We start from the raw sequence: 20,035 nt of genomic DNA, 5'->3' as shown, positions 1-20,035 counted from the left end.
AAGAAGATTTATTCATAACACACGTGAAAAGACCCAGGAAAACCGAGTTAACGATCAAAACGATAACAAAATAACACTGAAAACCGATAAAACCCCTGAAAACCATACATTTCACACCTGAGCCTCAATTCTCGTGGCCCGGTACCAAACGACTCACGGACCGGTACTGGTCCGAGGCCCGGGGTTGGCTTTGTAGCTGGTTAACTGGTGAGAAGGACAAAACATTCAGTCCACATCAGTGAGCGACACTGAGCCTTAACCTGCTGAATCAGTGTTGGGATTATGAGGTGGCTCCTGGAAATGTTTCTCCCTCACAAGGTTTGGTGTTCTGTTGCTATGTTTAGATTATTTTATTGGAAAAAAAAATCATCATAAGTTGTCACTTGTGGTCACTCATGACCCGAATCTTCAACGGCAACGTGGCAAAAGTGTTTTATTTTGGTTTTCTCTCTTCATCAAATCAGTTTACTGTGGCAGCAATTTCCTTTGGTATTGCTTCTGGATTTTATTACTGATCCTCCTTCAAAACGTCATTTTTTCTACACAGTTGATAGCTGTTAAGTTGATGCATCAAGTGTTCAACCAAAATAGCTCATCCTACAGCATCAGATGATTAAGTCAGCATCACTAATTAAGATTTTGTAAGCAAAACAGCACAAAATCACTCACTTTACAGTTTGATTCACATGAGCTTCAAGTTGAAAGTAGTTTGCAAACGCAGAAAAGATTTTGACTGAAGGAAAATCACAGATGTAGCTTAAAACCTTAATGATGGCTGAAATTCCACGTCGCCTTCTCAGTTTCAGGGTCACGAGATTTCCATTCGGCTGCGACTTTTGGGGACACGTCGACAGATGAGCTGTTTTAGTAGCATCCCTGCTTTTTCTGCTAAGAGAAATGGCAGTGAATTTAATGCCTGCATGACCTCACAAACTGAGCTAATCAATGTGTTGACCTAGCCCAGCTATGAGCAGGAACATCACAGTCTGGCTACTACCAGACCATAAGATTGCAGATCCAAGGGGTTAATCTATGCTTTGAGGGAGGAGTGGAAATCCATATAATTACTGGATTGTATGCTATAGCTAAAGCATGTCACACTGTGCTACTTTATTTATCCAAGTAAAAAAAAAAAAAAGAAATCTCACCGAGATTAAAAGTCTCTCCTTCAAGAGAGACCTGACTAACTGGATAAAGGATACTTTATCTGGCTGGCTGCTGGATAAAGAAAATGAATCTCCTCAACATATCAGCCCACATCGCTGTATCCCACTTGATATACGGTCATATTCACACGAAAAGAACACGCCATTTTTTTTTCTTGATCACATAATTTGGGCCTACAATTTGGGCCTACAAAAGGCTGGGAGAAAAACATACGCGGTAACTTATCACCCTCAACAAAGGGTGATCTTAAGCATTTTTGGCTCAGTCAGTCAAGACAATCACTGTCCAGCCGGGCCCGTCCCGCTCCATCTTGCCTGGCAGACACATAAAGGCAGCCATCTTAAATCACGTCTCACGGCGCACATCTAATGACTACTGAGCCCCTGCATATTTCAACATTAATTCATTAGAGGCGGGGATTGGGGGGGAGGGAGGGAGGAGGGGGTGGAATCAGCAGCAGCAGGGAGAATCCTCGGCGCACTCTGATTAAGGCCGTTATGTTTTATAGAAGCCATTTTTCAATGCCTCCTCTGACAGCACTTGAGGTTATTAAATTGTGGGCTTCAACGAAGGAGTGAGAGAGGGAAGGAGTAAGTGGGAAGGAGAAGGAGGAGAGCGAGAGAGATCATGGGAGGAAGAAAAGGGGGAAAGACAGATGGAGGCTGGAGAGAGAGAGAAAGAACGATTAACAATAGCACGGAGACAGGTTGCCAGGTCTCCTTTGGCTGCTGATAAAGTGAACTTCTCGTGATTTGTTTGTGTGTTACCTGTGGTTTCTGGGGTTATCTATATCTCATAGCGACTAGATTACCGAGTGTGTGTTGTACTGTACATAGAACGTGGCTATTTTCTCTCTGTCAGATGTGATACAGGGATTGGATGAAGATAAGCTACATATGGAGGAAGCTGTTATGTCCACTGAATGACCTTGAAACAGTTCTCAGTGGAGTCTATGATAGGTTTACATACTTTAGTGTTTTTTGCTTGGAGTCAATAATGTAGATGTACATACACTCACCTTATCAGTTATATTTAGCAGGTGCTGGGTTGGACTCTGCCTTCAGAAGTGCTTTGATTCTTCGTGGCATAGATTCGACAAGGTACCTGAAATATTCCTCAGAGATTTTGGTCCATGTTGACATGATAGCATCACCCAGTTGATACAGATTCCTTGGATGAAAATCCATGATATGAATCCCCGGTTTCACCACATCGCAAAGGTGCGCCATCGGATTGAGATCTGGTAACCGTGGAGACCATTTGAGTGCAGGGAACTCATTGACATGTTCATGGAACCAGTTTGAGATAATTTGTGCCAATGATGTGTTATCCAGCCATCAGATGATCGGTATAAAAAAGCATGGTCATGGTCAGCAACAATATTCAACTAGGCCATGGCATTTAAACAATGCTTGGTTGTTTCAAAGAAGCCCAAAGAGTGCCATGAAAACACCCCCACATGTCACAAAAGCAGCAGCTCCATGCTTGCTCGTTCTTTACACCAAGTTCTAACGCTACCATCTGAAAGTCACAGCGGAAACAGACTCATTGAACCAGGCGATATTTTTCAAATCTTCTGTTGTCCAATTTCGGTGAACCCGTGCAAATTGTTTCCAATTCTTGGCAGATGTGAGTCTGCTGCTGAAGCCCATATGGATCGAAGTGCTGTACATTCATAGACGCTTTTCTGGATACTGTGGTAACAGGTAGTTATTTGAGATACTGTTGTCTTCCTATCAGCTGAAAGCAGCCAGACCATTCTCCTCTGACCTCAAACAAAGAATTTCCACCCAGACCATTCTCAATCATGCCATGCTCAAAGTAGAGTACTTATTTCCTTATTCTAAGCAGGTTGCCTTGACCGTGTTTACATACCTAAATGCATTGAGGTGCTGCCATGTGATTGGCTAAGTAGATATCTGTGTTAACAAACAGCTGAAGGACAGTGATATACATGACAGTGGGTACACCATTTCTGGAGAAGAACAATTTAAGGAGCTAGTCATTTGTTTTACACGTCACATTTTAACTAACAGAATTTGTTCCGCCGCCAAAAGTTTAAGATAATCAAGGAAGGCTGTAGGTGAAAATACTGCTGTGGGAAAACTGACAAACAAATGGTGCTTTTATTTAATTACCCCAAAAAACACCGTAGCAAAACAAAGAAACAATGGAGCAATAGAATATTATCTCTGTTAGATTTCTACATTCAAGCTAGCAAAGACTTTTTTTGTGCGACCTCTTCTTCCCACACGCCCTCCCCTTGCTCAAATTAATAGGCAGTTGCAGTTCCTCATCAGCCAGTATCTCCTTCAGTTTTTCCAAATAGCTGCTCAGTGCCAGGGTTGTCAAGAAATTGAGTCATCACATCCTGGCAGCTGCTGCTTTCCTCTCGCACACTCGCTTATACAAAGGACATGTATGAATGTATTACATAAGCACTGATATAAAACAAGATGTACAGGGACATAAAGTACGCCATTTTTATAGTATGATAAACAAATAGTCCTTTCTGGATGTTAGCAGTTTATTTTTAGTGATAATGGAACAGTGTTGTAGAAACACAGACCCAGAGACAAAGCACGTCATTAGACACAAAGTCTAATGAAGACATAGGCATCTGCTCAGAAGAGCCCACAAAGTTCCCCCTGAAAATTAAACGAGTAGCTTATGACTTACTCTATCATTTATGCCCTTCAAACGTTGAAAGTTAAGGTAAATTTGATGTGAATTCTCGATTAAAATGTCTCTAAATCCTCTTCAAACTACCTCCACACATCAATGCAATGGCATTTATTTGTGCTCTGCTCACTCTTAACTTACCAGACAATAATAATCCTTTTTCTCCCTTTTTCTTGTAAAAAAAAAAAAAAAGTATTGGACAGTTGAGAAAGATTATTGTTCATATATTAAAAGAAAAATCCCCCAATTCAATTCACTCAGTCTTTGTGCACATAGTGTTCGGTGAGTACAGAAGCACAAACAGCAAGTGTGCTTGTTTAAATCTTTATTGTCCCTGTGCGCATTATTGTACAACTCTGGGACTGTGCAGTAAAAAGACAGTCTTATCTGCGGTACTCTATGCAGTCACTCTCATAAGTAGAGGCGTATAAACGCTTACAATGACACACATACGCACAGCGGCACCATGTTACAGTACTATGTCCTTATCCCTGCTTTATCCCTGTCATCTGTGACAGTTAAACAATGTATCTGCTTGGGGCCCACCAGCAAGGATATAAATGGTTTAATTCCCAAAACACAGGGCTGTGAATTGTAAAGGGAGCAAATGGTCCAATATGATCTCGAAATGAAAGTGCACTCACTCAGAAGCGTTTCATTACACCGCTAAAATCGAACTCAACAACTCCATCACTTCTAATTCTTAAAAAATAGTATCACTGTAAAATAAATGGGCTAGTGTTCCATTACTATAACATTTAATCTGAAATCTTATTATGAAATCTGGCTAGAAAGCAGGGTGACACTTAAAGTTGGTCTTTTTTTGATTTCGATCCCTGTAAATGAGGACAGTGTAGTAAGAGAGATGGATATGAGTTTAGTGAGAAGGCTGAAGAGGATGAGGACAGTCAGGAAGGTAGGAAGTGTTATATGGTGCAATTAGAGGGAAGACGATTAAAGACGCGGCGTGAAGAAGCGGACAGAGATTATATTCAGATTTCTGCCTTCTCATAAAATAGATGCATTGCGAGCCGATTTTATAAAATTAAAAAAACAGTGAAAATAAACACAGACAGAGCTGTATACTGTACATCAGCGTCCAGTAAAGCGCAAAAGATTAAAAACTCATCAAAAACAGTGGGCTGGAAAGTGAGGAGGCTGAGGGAAGAATGAATGAGACCACCTAATGAGATTGAATGTTTGTACAGCTGGGAGGCAGAGAGGATAGCGAGAGTAGAAGAGAGGGGGGGAAATAAAAGGCAATACAGAGTGTCAGGGAAAGAAAAAGGCTCTTACAGGCTAAATGACGCCTGATTCCCTGGATATTTGGGCTCCCTCTGGGGAACATATAGTTGTTGCCTGGCACTGACAATTTGAGAGGCTTCAGAAGGAAACAAAAAAAGACACTGAATAAGGTAGATGAACATACAGGCTTTTCTCAGTGGTGCAGACTGAGTGACAGCCCTAAAAACCATCATTTAAACACAATCCCATAAAATCACCATTTTCAGTTTGCAGGCTGCTGATGCAGAAAGCAAACTGTTGCAGTCCTGAAATATATTAAATTCGCAAATATTCACATGGAAAAAAAAAAAGTTTCTCAACACAGAGAAATATCGGTCCAACTCAAAAACCAACGCCGGGCACCCAAAAGCAGCAGAACAGGCAAAAATTGTTGGACAGGACCAATTTGAACACATGTAAGCTTTTAATAAACGACAATGCCAGATTTTCAACGGAGATAGCCAAAATTTATAAAGAACAGAATTTCAAATCTATCTTCAGTTTGGTGTTTGCCAGAAAGCCTGGTTGGAAATCTGCCTGTCACAATCCTGCTGGAATTGTCATCTGAAGTAAGAAAACAAATAAAAAAACCAATATGTACTACCTACTGTGCAGATTTTACTTTAGATTTCAGCAAATAAAAAGATGGAACGTGAAACTGGAGCTCTTTTTTTCTTCTTCTTTTTTTTTTTTTTTTTCACAAAAGCCACAAACATCTAACATCTTCAAGTGATGTATTTCCAAGACACATTGGTGGCGATGAGGATCAAAAGAAAGAGTCGAACCGAGTGACATACACGTGCGGCATAATAAAAATTCATTGAATCTACTCCACAGGCCGAAATGGATGGTGGCAGCGAGGCCATATTGCATCTGTGCAGATGGGGTCAGGGGTCATGTAAAGTTGTTTGAGAAGGCACTGCGCTTTCATGCATCATGTAGCAGATAAAGATTTTGGGGGCTGAGAGCGAGCCAGTGGAGGGTGGGGCCGGCTCACTGCAAACAACAGCAAACACTCTGCTTCCCTGAATTCACTACCAGCCTGTGTTTATGCTCAGGTTTCCAAACAGTAATTTGAGAGTTTGATAGATTTCATTTTTTAAAATAGGAATTTTTGTTATTTTATCACAATTGTGAGAATCTCATATGCAGCATTAATCCGCCTGCTTGTGAAAAGAGCTTTAGCAAACAAGGCGGAACCCCAAATCTTCAGCATTAGGATTGCAGTCAAATCATGTTCTATAATTTAATCAGCCTTTTTTAAAATGATATGATATAATATTATATTTTATTTTAGCCATGGTAGCACTATAGCTCTATTTAAATTCAGTGTTTGCCTTGCAGTCACTTGGCTATCCTGGACCAAACTGAAATATCTATTTAAAGTGCTTCATATGAAAGTAGTGTATGGACTTACTTTCCCAGGTAAGTACCCAGGACCAAGACTTGTTGAGGTCCTGGGTATCATTCACCTGTCTCTCCTCTCATGGATGGACTCCAGCTTCACTGTTTACTTCAGCTCTGTAGTCTCTGTGAGCTCAGCAGTGGTACACAACCCAGCTGTCCGTGTGCAGGTTCTGGTTGTAGGTGATGCAAGGGGATCCTCCAGCTGTAGCCTGAGATGGGGAAGCTGAGTTCTATCCACGGGAAGAACCTGAGATAAGATGGAGAAACGAGTTAGCCACTGGTTTTAGCTAGTGGATCAGTCGTTCTTCACAAGTACAAAAAAAAATAACAACTGTATTTCTATTTGATGGTTTCCCTGGGCATTCACGGTGCCCAAGGAATGAACCCCATTCGGTACATTTATGTTCCCCAAATGACTTCAGTAATTACAGTGAAAGCATTAATCACATTTTCACTTTGGTTTTTTGTACATATTGTCAAAATTAAGTACTTTCCCTCCAGTCTCTTAAGCCTTGACAGTAACAAAGATATATACAGTAAAATAAATACTATAACTGCTGAATAAAAAGCATATTGCTGTTCCAGACAAACCTCCACTGATGCTTTGATGCAAGGTTTCTGAAAGGCTTGAATATAGAAATACAAAAAATGGTAGCAGTTTATATGTTGACCAATTAAAGGACACAAATAATGTTTAATTAAAATATAACTTACATATACCAGTAATATATCAATATATATTTATATTTTGACTGAAGCTGTTCAGGGTAACTGCGAAAGAAAAACTATGCCACTGCTTTTTACTATTTTGAGAATGAAGCCTACTGCATTTACGCAGGAAAGGAGTGAGACAGAGAACCACTGGCATCTCAAGCTGCAAAGCCATTCGTTTGACTTCCTCACTTTTTTATTCAAATGGCCCTGACCTATTTGTTGTTTGATGCCAGCCCTTATTTCATATGATCAACCAACAAGCCGAGAGCGATTGTTCCAGCACAAATGGCATGGACTTGACATGGGCCCAAAAGCGTTCATATACCTCTCTGGCCTGAGGCCACAGTTTGTCATAACACAGGGAATTATGTATTATGCCTGCGCCTGGTGATGACATCACAATAGCAGGATGAAATATAAGCTCTGATATGGCCAGCTGATTGTGGAGAGCTGCGAGGGCTTTCATTAAAAACAGCATATCGCTCATAAAAAGATTAGAGCTGGACAGCTGTTTCCTGATAGTATGAGACTTCTGTAGTGGCTTCATCATAAGCAGGCACACCTGAAAAATATAAAATGCTCCAACGCTGTACGCACTATGTTGTTCTGCTGTGCAAACAAACAACAGCAAGACGGAACATTTTTGAAATATCAATTATACTTTTAAGAAACATTTACCAGCACTGTCATGCTTGAAAATTACAGTATTAAATACAGAGTTCTGTCATTTAATAAGGATGTAAAATATAATCAGTGGCGAATGCAAACTACATTTATGTAAGTACTGAATGCCAAATTTATGCTCTATATGCATTTAGTCTTATATATCTAGGGGCCAATATTAAACCTTTTATTGTTTAATATTGTTTTGACAAGACTTAGAATACAAAAAAAGACTATCATATATATTTCACTGAATATAAATATGATAATTATGTCATGTTATGAAAAAATTAAAGTTTCTCATTCCATAATGGCTAAACATTATAGTTCATATCTATATGAAATACTGAAAAGGGCTTAAGTTGACACATATTAGTTAAACTTTGGTATCATCGCTGTAATTTAAATGTGTCCACTTGGTCAATTATATCATAATTAAACTGGCCGTGTGATGGACAGTGGTCTGTCTACAGTGTGCCCGCCTCTCACACTGTGACAGCTGGTCATCGACACATCCACCCAGCACCCAGAGGTGGGTAAGTGGTTGACTCTTATATACTTAGAATGTTTCCTTAAAGCGACTCAAAACACACATAAATAAAAATATTGATGCTGCCCTATGTTGCAAGGTTGCCCACCACTGCTTTTAATAGACAGAGTGTTTAGCAATAACCCATTTTTATGTTTTGTGTTCTGAGTGCCAGCTAATATTAATGAATATTGATCACTATAGATCTCTGAAGCATTATTTGAGGATTAATCATCCTGTTATCAAAGTCAGACAGGCTGTTTATGCATGAATAGATCAGTGGTACCAAATTTGATAGTGAAACTTATTATAAGGGATTTTTGGGGGGGCTAGAATTCCTGAGCTAAGATAAAGGTCAAATTTGACCCAGAATATTTCCCACTATTATTTATATTTAGCCAGAAGCTAAATATGAAAAGAAAAGAGAAGAAAAGAGACAGACGAATGTTTGTCCCATACTTGCTTTTAACGTGGTTCTCTTTTTGCCACTGCTTAATTCTGTACAACCTCCACGGTGAGCTGTACATAATAGAACAAATATGTTATGTGGCAATGCAGCAGACAAACAAGAGGAAAACAGCGAACGCTGATTGTTTAAGAATAAGGGAGGTGTACAGGTGCCATTTCTAATTTGGTGGGAGAAGTCGTAGGAGGACGGCCTTGAGGAGCACAAAGCAGCTGGAATCAGCCTCATAAACTCACACTACATCAAAGGCTTTTCTGCTTGCTTCATCAAAGGTGTCTTCGTTGCTTGGCTCTCACTGTCTGCGAGCACACTGAGTGTGTCACTCTTGGTATGAGTTTCAGGAAATCTTGGCATGAAAGAAAAATTTACTCTTGCATCTTAGAAAAATGATATTCCTCTAACACAACAATGTTTACATAAGGAAATGAAAAATGAAAGAAGGCAGTCACATACTCATCCACGCTCCTGTGTTTTATTTTTCTTATGGATAAAGAAGAAATATCTCTGACTTTGTCAGGGGGAATGCAGTGGAATATGACATTTAAACATGAACGTGAGCAGTCAGTTCAGTCTCTGACAAGTGTGTTAGACATGAATGTAAATCACCTTCACATACGTTTTCCTTGTGCATGCAATAACAGGGTAACAAAAAGTACGCAGTGCGATAACAGCATCGCAGACACCACCTCAGATGAGCGCCGGTGGAGGTAAAGTACATTCTTTTACATTCTGGAGACAAAAATAAATCAGCTGGTTTCATCACAATGATCAAAACACTGTCCAGTTTAAAGTATGTCACAGTCAGCCAGCATTTTGAGTGGCTAAAGCACAACAGACATCTCAACCAAATATATTATATGCAAGCTTTGTTTCACCATTTTCACACTCTGGATAATGTCAGAACAATCAGCCATTGTCTGAAATTAGCCTTTGTAACATACTGCAAACCATAGGGAGTAGTCTGGTTCAGTCATACTGCTGAAAATAATCAGTTTTGTGTAGATATGGGCAGAGCATGCAAGAGGCAGGACATCTATTTCAGTTAATTCTAACCAACATGCTAGAATTGATCAACTTGTAAATATGCTGTACTGTATGTACGATTTTTCAGAGTGAGCTCTATCTCGTGATAATTTCTTATCCCAAGTGTGTACACAACAAAACTACTGCACAATGAAGGTGTTAATAGATGCATAAACTTCCTGTTTTTAGGTAAACATTGACTATTAACACTTCAATCAGCGTTTGTAACCTTTTTGTCCTAGCAGGTTTGGGCATCAAACAACCACAATTACAAAGATAAACTGAGAAAATGCGTCGGAAGAGAAGAATAAATTGCCTGTGCAGATAGTAGGAGACTGACCAAAACTGAGAACAATGATAAGGCATACAAAGTCAGAAGCCAGAGATGTGGCCATTACAGGTGTGCTCATCAGTGAGGGTAGCACATGTCGAATAGAGAAAAGAAAGTTCCCTCTGGAAGACAATGGCTTTGGACAGGCACACAATAGCTTCATTAGAGGGTTCACATTATCAGGTCATGGGAGATAAAGGGGAAATATCAGAGCAGACACATTCGAATGATGCCCGCCGCCAAAGCCTGCCAACTTGGCGCGTGTGAGCCTCAGCTGTGACGAAGGCTGATTTTTTTGTTTGTAATTTGATGCTCCTGAAGTTGGCAGTGATGGGGAAATGGTCAAATGAGTAGAGTGTGAAGGGGGAAAAAGGGGAGCGGATTAATGGTTACTCTATGGCGTTGTTACATTCCATCGTAATACCATCCTCCTTCATTGTCCTTTTATCAACTTCCTCTCACAGCCCTGATGGAAGGTTACAGGTTGTAAACAGCATAGCTGAAAACAGACCAGTTTGCGAAGGGGACAAAAGTTGCATTAACAAAACCAATTCCCCAGAACAAACAACCTTTTTTTATGTAATTTAGGGGAAATTTTATCTCTCTGATGAGTCCAAGTGCCATTTTTTACCCATAAGCGACAAAAAAAGACAAACAGCGAAGGATTACCAGCTGTCAGTGCCTTCGAAAATAATTAGACCAGGTGGAAACCCGCAAACATCACCATTAGCAGCCAACGTGAACCTTTTCTGTATTTGCACTAACCGCTAGCTATCGATCCCACAGATCAATCACTGCTGCTGGTGACCAGGCTCTTTGTCAGACTTGTTCACCAGTATCAAGGGAGCTGTCATACAACGCTTACAATCAATTAACAAAATAAGCCTCTTGACCCCCAGGAAGCGCTCCGCGAGCAGTGTGAAGGAAAGCAATCTGACCCCTGCGGAGGAGGTGAGAGAGGAAACATCTCCAAAGATTGTCGCTTTTATTTTGTAGAAACCTGCGAGGGAGTAAAAAGAGTGGAAACGTGAAAGAGTGTGAAAAGATTTCCTGGCTCGGCTGCAAAAGAGTAGGTACGCAAAGCATGTCACCTCAAAATATATCGCCGTTATCTCTTACAGATCACTTCTCAAGGGAAAGATTTTACTACCTCGTAAACAATTTGCAGCAACTATACTTTGTCTTCTATTAGTATGATATGTTAAGTGCAACCTATGGGCATCATGACCAATGATGGACAACTCTCAGCCAGTTTTTGTGCATTAGTAGCTCAGCAATGCTACCACTTTAGCCCTTTCAGCACTTACTAATCAAAGGACAAAAAGACACTTTAGTAGTGAAATTCTTAAGATTGCTTTGGACTGATTTGTATGTCTAACCCAGGAACATTAAATCAAGCAAGGCTAGCGTATTAATGTTACTGCTACATTGCACTGGAAATTTAGTTTGCCAGGTTCTGAAGGTGACACCGTTAAGCAGATAAAACACCCCAACTGTGAATTCAGGCCAGTGGAGATACATCAGTGAAGTGTCCCCTAAACTCTGCCCAAGAATATCCCTAATTCCCCAGCTCACCTGCATTTCCACATTCTGACTTTTTCTCTTACGGGTTTTCGCTTCTTCTATATACTATATATGTCTGCATACAGTATCCTTCAGAGCACGCACACACACTCACAGGTGCCTTTCCCTTGAGCAGGAAACAGCCTACAAGGTTGCAGCCCCTCCATGGATGTGCCCATGTCATGGACAAAACGTATTCTAATTTCAGCCAAGTTCGCTGTCACCTGTGTGGTGGTAATAAATCTTGTCTGGTGACAAAAATAGATGCCCATTTTAAGTAGAAATTGACATTAAACAAAATCAGCAGATGAAGAAAGAATACCTTTTCTAAAAAGAATAGTGTGAGATGTTGAAAATTAGAATTAAGCAAATCAGGATCACAAGAAAAGGTGTGCCACAAGTCGTTAAGGAGGCAACAGTGCCTTTTAGGTTTGATGATTTTAACAGTGCCAGAGGTGGTTGGAGGTGGCAGGAATTTGCACAAAGCCTCTGCGCCAATGCCCTTAGAAAATCAGGCTCAATAAAAATAAACCGAGGCACGAGCGGTCTCCTGTGAAGTAACGGTCCTGAGATTGTCGGCAAAGTTTGACACATTACTTTCCAAACCGGTAATCTCCGATCGAGCAGGTCACGCTGCAGCTCTAAATTAGCTTTCACCTCAAACTGAGATCACACCAAAAGTCTCAACTCTGCAACATTTCTTTGTTTGAAGCTTTGTTATCATTCATGTGTATCCTTATTGGAGGTCATGTGCAACGGATAGCAGCGTTTTAGTGTGATAACAATACATAAATGGAGTCTGACAGTCCCATCTTCAAACTTTGCGAGACACACTCCATGCAAATGAGCCTTTAGCAGGAGTCATGTGTTATTTCAACTCTAAGTTTTCAAGACAAATCTAGTTCTTGTTTTACATCACGTTTGACTTGGATAAAAAAAATATGTTTAGCGGCTATTCCTAGTGTGTTTCATCATCAAAGACTCCTTGTTGGGCTTTCTTCTTACCTCTTACCATTTCTACTAGACTTGCAACTATTCATCATTCACTCATTATACTGTATTTTATTCTGTAACATCTGTAATTTTTGCTATCTGTGGTCTGAGCCCAATCCCAAATTTTTACAGCTGGTACAAATATAAAACTTAACAATTTGTCCGTTAAAAGGAAATCCTGGAAGGAAACCGCTCCTCCTGATTTATTTATTATTTATGATTATACCTCAGTGGTCCTAACCGTTGAGTTGCCAGATTGTATGACACATTTATATACATGTGGAGGAAATTCTGAACTTATTCAAGGCCAACATGTTATCTCAGTCCTTTGGCTTCTTTTAATTGATCTTCAACTGGCATGTTATGTTGTCTCGTTTATAGTTTCTGATAACGATCTGATAGTGAAGTTCTTATTTCAGGCTTTTCATGGAATTGATTTTTATACATTCGAAATGATGCCTTTACATTTTTACCTTATATGCAGACGAGTTTCCAGCAAACATGTTTGTCTCGTCCCGGTGTCGCTTTGAACTCCAAAGCCATCTTTTTGCCCTTTTACTAACAGCGAGACACAGGTCCTCTCGCGTTGACTGAGTTATTACACCGCGAGCTACTTAGGAGGCGTGTGTGAAACAGCTACAAGTCAGTCTTAAGTGAAACCCCTCGAATGGTTCAATCAGTCGAGTTTATCATTCAGACAGCCTAATGCAGCAAGCCTTTCGCCATTTACTGTATTTGTCATCTATGATATTCATCTGGTTATAAATGGAGCTGTCATGATAATGCTATGAAGGATCACGCTAACCCCCATTTACCAATCTCTTCGTCAAATCCCAAAGGGTGGAGCTTTGATTACTCCAGCAATTAGCGATGTCAGCCTCCTCTATGAATTAAGTATTCAGGTTTGTGTTTTCAAACCAATTAGCCTACTCTCTTGCTATGACTTGTTGATTAATTATAGATATTTAGTTAGGAAAGGAGACATTAATTATTAATCAAAATTGAATTATGTGGCATAATTAACCACAAAAACTTTTCTATTTTTTTCCCCCCCACCCATCTCCATATGCTTTTATTTATATAATCTCAGACTGTTTGTGACGCGTGACAAAACTGAAAAGGCTATGTGACCTTGGCTTATGTGAAAAGGCGCTGAAAGCATTAACAAGGTGCTAATAGCTTTTGTGGGAGTGTTTGCTGTACTGTCAGCAAGTTGGTGTAAGTGCTCAGCGTTAACGCTCACTTTCAAATCCAAAATCAATGGGCTCTTAGAAACCTGTTGTACTGATGCACTGGAAGACTCTATTCATCACCCGTTTATGGCTACATGCTATGAAGTGAGGTAATGGCATTTATGGGTATTTACAGGTGACATGTTGAGTCCTTAAATGTTATTTATTGTGTCTGTCACTCTGCTGCTATTGTAGCCCGTGTCCTTGCGCAGATGATATAACAAATATCTGCTCATATTGAAGTAAAGGTGTAATTTATTGCAAGGTCATCAGGGTCACTGCTGTGCTTTACTAGCAAACAACAGAATGTATCACAACCTTTTGTTGGAACAACAGGCCAGAGTTACTTCACCATGTAATTAGCACTGACTGACAGGCTATTAAATATGAAGTTTGTGACTGAAATGCTGTGAAATATTGATGTTGACCTGTTTGTTGCCGGGCAGATCTGCTGTTGTTGTCTTCATCACGCAATACCGGGAATGACCGACTCTGAACAAAGGGCTCCTTCGGTTGGTGAAACGTGACCTGCAAGTCTTTGTCAAATCTGATGCCGTATGGAAAGGTACGGCAACCAGCTGGTAAAACAAGTGTGAAACAAGGCTTCCACATTTCTTTTGCATCTGCGAAAAATAACTGCACCGGTAACTGCACTTTTAGCAGATTTCCAACTTTGTGATTGATGTAGTTGGTGTAGTTCCACACCATCAGCATAACGCTGTAAGGAGAACATAAGGAAGAAAGACTGTGGCATTAGTTGCAGTTTTGCTCAATTTCTGTGTGTATTGATGCATTTCATAGCACATTTCAGTAACCAAAGAGACTGTGATGAGATAAGGAGATTACTGCACTTATCATAATCACCACTGAACGCCTCTGAATTTGCATGAACATACAGTTTATTGCTTTGGGATAAGGCTTACAATAGCAGCAGCATATTTGTTCATAACCACAGGTAAATCTGAATGACAGCTGTAAAATGTAGCAGTTAATGGAATGCTAAATTCACTCACAATGCCTCAGGAAATGCAGATTCACCAAGCTTCTTTAGTTAATAAATTAAACGGATATCTGATAAAGCTTAGAGCACATGCACAAAAAACAACATTAAAGCACCTACATTCATATGGACCATAATGGAACAAAGCGATCGCTAATATGGATGTACTACATTTACATACACACACAGTCCTGTGATAGACTGTTGGCCTGTACAGGGTGGAGAACTTGAGACCCTGAATTGGATGAGCAGATGAAAATGGATGGATGGACATACTCAAGATAACCTACAGAAATGGAGAAGAAAGGTTATTTAAGTGATTTTGATTGTGACGTGGCTGTTTGGGACAGACAGTGGTCTGAGTATTTCCCAAACTGCTGATCTACTGGGATTTTCTCTCATAACCATCTCAAGGATTTACAGAGGTTGCTGTGTAAAGTTCCTACTGGAACATTCAGGAGTTGGAAACAGAATTTGGCATAAACAACATGAAAACTAACTCCATCATGACTTGCATCAATGGTTCAAGTTGCTGCTGGTGGTGTAATGGTGTGGCTGTTGTTCCTACCTCTTGTTGCTGACCATGTCCATCCTGTTCATGACCACAGTGTGCCCATCTTATGATGGTTGATCCCAGCAGAATAACACACTATGTCACAAAGCTCATTAAGAGGAGACCTTTAGTGCAATCTGCAGCTGCGATGCTACCAAAACCTCAGCTCGTTTATGAATGTGTGATCAAAAATTAAAGCAGTTTCTGTATATATAAACTTCGTAGAAAAAGTGAGAACATTTGTGTTTGTTCAGGGATTTCTTTGTTGTAACAGTGCCTCTTGTAATAAATCTTAAACTGTTGGAAAGCCTGTTTATTTCCCCCTAAATGGTTCCACATTAGAAAGGAAAACGCATTTGTAGGTTGAGCAGGCAGGTAGGCAGAGTTGAATATATGGGCTGGAGCAATGAAAACCTTAACAAATCTGGTCTGGAACTGAAAACTATCCTCCAAGATGACAATGCTCGCCACACAGAGTCTGGTTTCACAGAGACTATCTGCAAAATCTGGGAGTGGAGAGGATGGACTGACTTCAACCACGCTGAACATTGTGGGATCAGTTTGCCAGGTGACCCACACATCCACATTGGCTGACTTGTGACGAATACTGTTTGAAGAATAGGATTCCATCCCACAACAGTCTACGACCAAGATGGTGACAAACATGAGGAGAAGGTGCTCTCTCTCCATATGCGTGTGTCTGTGTTGTCAGGCTAGAATACATTGAAATTAAAACTTCTTTTTTTTTACTATATAACATCAGACAGCTAAATTAACTGACTAGAAGCGCCTCCATTACTGCAAATCTTGGTAATGAAAGATATTGCATTTATCCATTCATATCTTTCTGTTTTTTATGCATAAAGTAGCTACAAATCACCCACGCTGCCATACTCCCATAAAGCACAATATTTCCTGAAAAGACCAAGTTTTGTCTTTGAAACTGTCTGAGATAGATATACCCTCTCTGTAATGAAAATGTTCGGTCAAGCCAATTAAAGCCAAGCCATTTTGTCTTTGTGTCTTCCCTTCCTCCACAATTAATTAAACATGGTCATAAAAGGAATATTCTCGTGGTCTGAATAGCTGAAACAGGCCTCCAGTGGTCATGCACTAAGGTTGAATTACTATGTTGTCAATGGGCCTATTATGTGAGAATAAGGTTTGAGCTTGTTCCCTTTTGCAAATGTCTTTGTGCGATAAAATTATGAATGCTGCATGAAAATGACTGACTCCAGTGAATGTTACAAGACGTGGATATGAATAGTACTGAAACCTTTTCAGTGTTTTCCCATTTTAATAATCGGATCTTGCTGCACATTCTAACAGAGATGTGCCTTTTTCTCCGTCTCATTCATTAATCACATATTTCTGTTTAACTTTTTGTTCTTTTATTCTGTTGTATTTTGTTGTTACTGGACTGTGCAGGTAATGTGGGATAGCATATTATAGTTTACTTTTTTAATTGCCACAAGAAAAGGAGGTTAAAATACAAAAATTAATCTCCCACGTCAAATAACAGCATTTAACTAATACCATTATTTCTAGATTATTTACGCTGAAACTACATTGCAATATTCTGAATGTGCCAATAAAATAGGATGAGCTTTGTTATAAACTACATGACAGAACATAGCCCTATAAAGTATTATTGTGATATATCACTTAAACTACTCTGAATGTGAGCAATCTTATCAAAAACTCCTAAAGATGCACAATTAAGTGGTACTGTGTGCGTGTGTAAATCCAATATTTGGGATCTACAACAAAACTAGATGGAAACTCTGAACTTTTTTTAGGTGCCGCCTATTTAGTATAGCTCATTGTTTAACACTATGACATGGGCTTAACTAATGGCAAACCCACATGAGATTTCAGGATACCCGAGTAATGCATTTTTCATGATTGAGGATATAAGAAGTGTCCTTGAATGTGGATGTGTCACACTAAGGGCTGAGTTAGTCATCCCGCCCAATGAGCCAGAGCATCTACTGATGGATCGGTGATATTTTTGGCTTTTGTCACAAAGTCTGTCTTTTGAAATTGTACCCATCTTTAATTTAAACATCTGACACAACTCATATAACCTACAGTGGTACTTAGTTATAACAGTAATAGCATAATGCCTTGAAATGAAGTAGAAACATTAAAAAAAAAAAAGAGCATTCATCTTATGTAGGAACCCGAGTCCCATTGTTAAGCTTTTGATGCCTTTTGCATTTCTAGATAGAGCAGTGCAGACGCTAACTTATCACCTTTTAATTTTAATAATAAGCATCAGGTGCCCTACGTGGACAGCAGTGCAGACCTCCTAGTTTCACCACAGGGCTACTTATTATTATTAACATCATTTGTCTCGATCTCTTGCTGGTTCAACAGACACTGTGAGGATGACATGTTAATAAATGACCCTGGGTACCTCTTTGGCATAGGTCTGTTCCTCACCTGCCCCTTCAGCCTCATCAGCAATACACATGCGCACGTGCATAGACAGTAGACTCACAAACATTCAATCCCCAACGGGAAGAGCGGGTGGTGATTTGTTTTCCTGAAGGTCCCTACTCTGTCTATTGTTGTTTGTAGTGAAGGGGACAAATTCAATTCATTCTTATGACAAGAACGCTGTGATACACAAGGATAAAGAGAGAGAAGGGGGGTAAAGGTAGGAAGATGTGACTGTCCAGGTGGAAACAAAAAAAGAAAATGGGGAAAAACACAAATATTTCCAGCAAAACAAAGTAGAGCACAATAGTTGAGCAGTTGTACTTGTGAGATGTGATGTGAAAAAATGGTGCATCTGCTTTTTTTCTGCCTTTCTGATTTAAACTTTCAACAATCAATACCACCATTTAGATTAAACTTGATTGTCAACCTCTCCCGCAATTTCTAGCAATCGAGCATAGACTTTACTACTACGACTGACTTCAAAGCACAGAAATCTAAATTTGCCCTGACAATTGTTAAATGTGATACTTATATAGAACCTTTTCTACTCTAATTGAATAGTTTCTACTACAAACTTAAATATTTTCATGAGATTAATTTCTTGTTATTGCTTTTGTCTACAATCTTGCCTCAAAAGGCAGCAGTTGCTTTCAATGTAATGTTTATATCTGTAGCTAGCACTAGCTAGCTCTGCCAACTGCTAACTAAGCTCTCAATACCTCAAAAAGTTGAATCTGTTCATCCGGATGTAGCGTTTTCAATGGGAGAAACGTTTTGTCACTCATCCAAGTCCCCTCACAGCTATTGTTCATTCAGTGGGCTGGTTTCAGTTATTGTGCAACTGTATTGTTTATGAGGTCGGGGAAACCTGCAGTCCGCTGAGGCTGTAGAAGTGACTTGGATGAGTGACGAAACATTTCTCCCATTGAAAATGCTGTGACCAGATGAACAGAATCAACCTCTTAGGATTTACTTACCTGGACAATTGAGCATGCATCAAGACTGTCAGGGTCCTGGGTCTCCTGACCCAGCGTTTTAGTTCTTTGTGATTTTTGTATTATTGTACTTGGTGTGAGTTTCTAGTTTCGATCCCTTGCCCTTCATGTTTCTCTATGTCCCCTCTGTTCTGTGTAAGTCTGTGTCTGCATGTTTGAGTTCCCCTCTGTGCCTCTCGGTTCTTAGAGTCCTCTGCCTTATGGTTTATGTCTCTGTGTTTCTTAGTTGCTGTCTCCACTGTGTCAAGTTCGCGTCTCTGTGTGATCCTTCCTGTTTTACTTTGAAGGTCCGTGACTTATGTGAATGTGTCCTGCCTTGCTTGTCTCGTCAGTTCTAATTTCCCCCAGCTGTGCTCTCCTTCTGTGTCTCATTCTCCTCATTACTTCCCAGTGTATTTAGACCCTGTGTTTCTCTGTGTCAGTGTGGCGTCGTACCCTCAACAAGCTGTGTGTGTTTTGCCTCCGTGTTACCAGAGTTTTGTTTCCAGTTCCAGTTCAGTGTTTTCTGCTTCAGTGTTTTAGTCCACCAGCGTTTTTGTTTGTCTTTTGATGCCTTTAGTTAGTAAGAGGGTTTCCAGCAATAAAGCTGCGCTTTAAGTTGAACTTCTGTGTCTGAGTCCTGCATTTTGGATCCACCACTCCTGCTTGCACGCCTGCCACACAGCCAACCATGACAAAGACATAAGCTCTCAAGAATTTGAATGTTTCTGAATACGTTGTTTTACACCACAGGCAGCGGACATATTTTAAAACCATTAAATAGTTGGGGAAACATTCACTTTGTCTGATTAAAGGATGCCAAAAGTTAAAACAAAACAAAAAATAGAGCATCAAATTTTCAGTTGTACTTAAAGTAGATGTAAACTCTCAGGGTGGGTTTTGGATTGCGCAGCTTGAAATTTCCTGGACTAGTCTGGATGAGTAATCTTACATTAAAAGACAGATATACAACAAAATATTAAAGGTCTGCCATGGCAGAAAGTAAAAA

General features: G+C 39.9%; 1 protein-coding gene across 3 annotated transcripts in view; it reads right to left on the bottom strand.

The window, feature by feature from the left end:
- Positions 1 to 20,035, bottom strand: part of LOC113014246 (teashirt homolog 1-like) — a 170,583-nt gene that overhangs the window by 71,565 nt on the left and 78,983 nt on the right. For all 3 annotated transcript variants that reach the window (XM_026155649.1, XM_026155648.1, XM_026155650.1), the window contains exon 2: positions 6,551 to 6,787. The gene's annotated coding sequence lies outside the window, so the exon portion shown is untranslated. The remainder of the gene's footprint in view (positions 1 to 6,550; positions 6,788 to 20,035) is intronic.

The sequence above is a fragment of the Astatotilapia calliptera genome, chromosome 22, assembly GCF_900246225.1.
Source record: "Astatotilapia calliptera chromosome 22, fAstCal1.2, whole genome shotgun sequence".
Classification (NCBI taxonomy): Eukaryota; Metazoa; Chordata; class Actinopteri; order Cichliformes; family Cichlidae; genus Astatotilapia; species Astatotilapia calliptera.
This window is presented reverse-complemented; position numbering and strand designations above follow the sequence as displayed.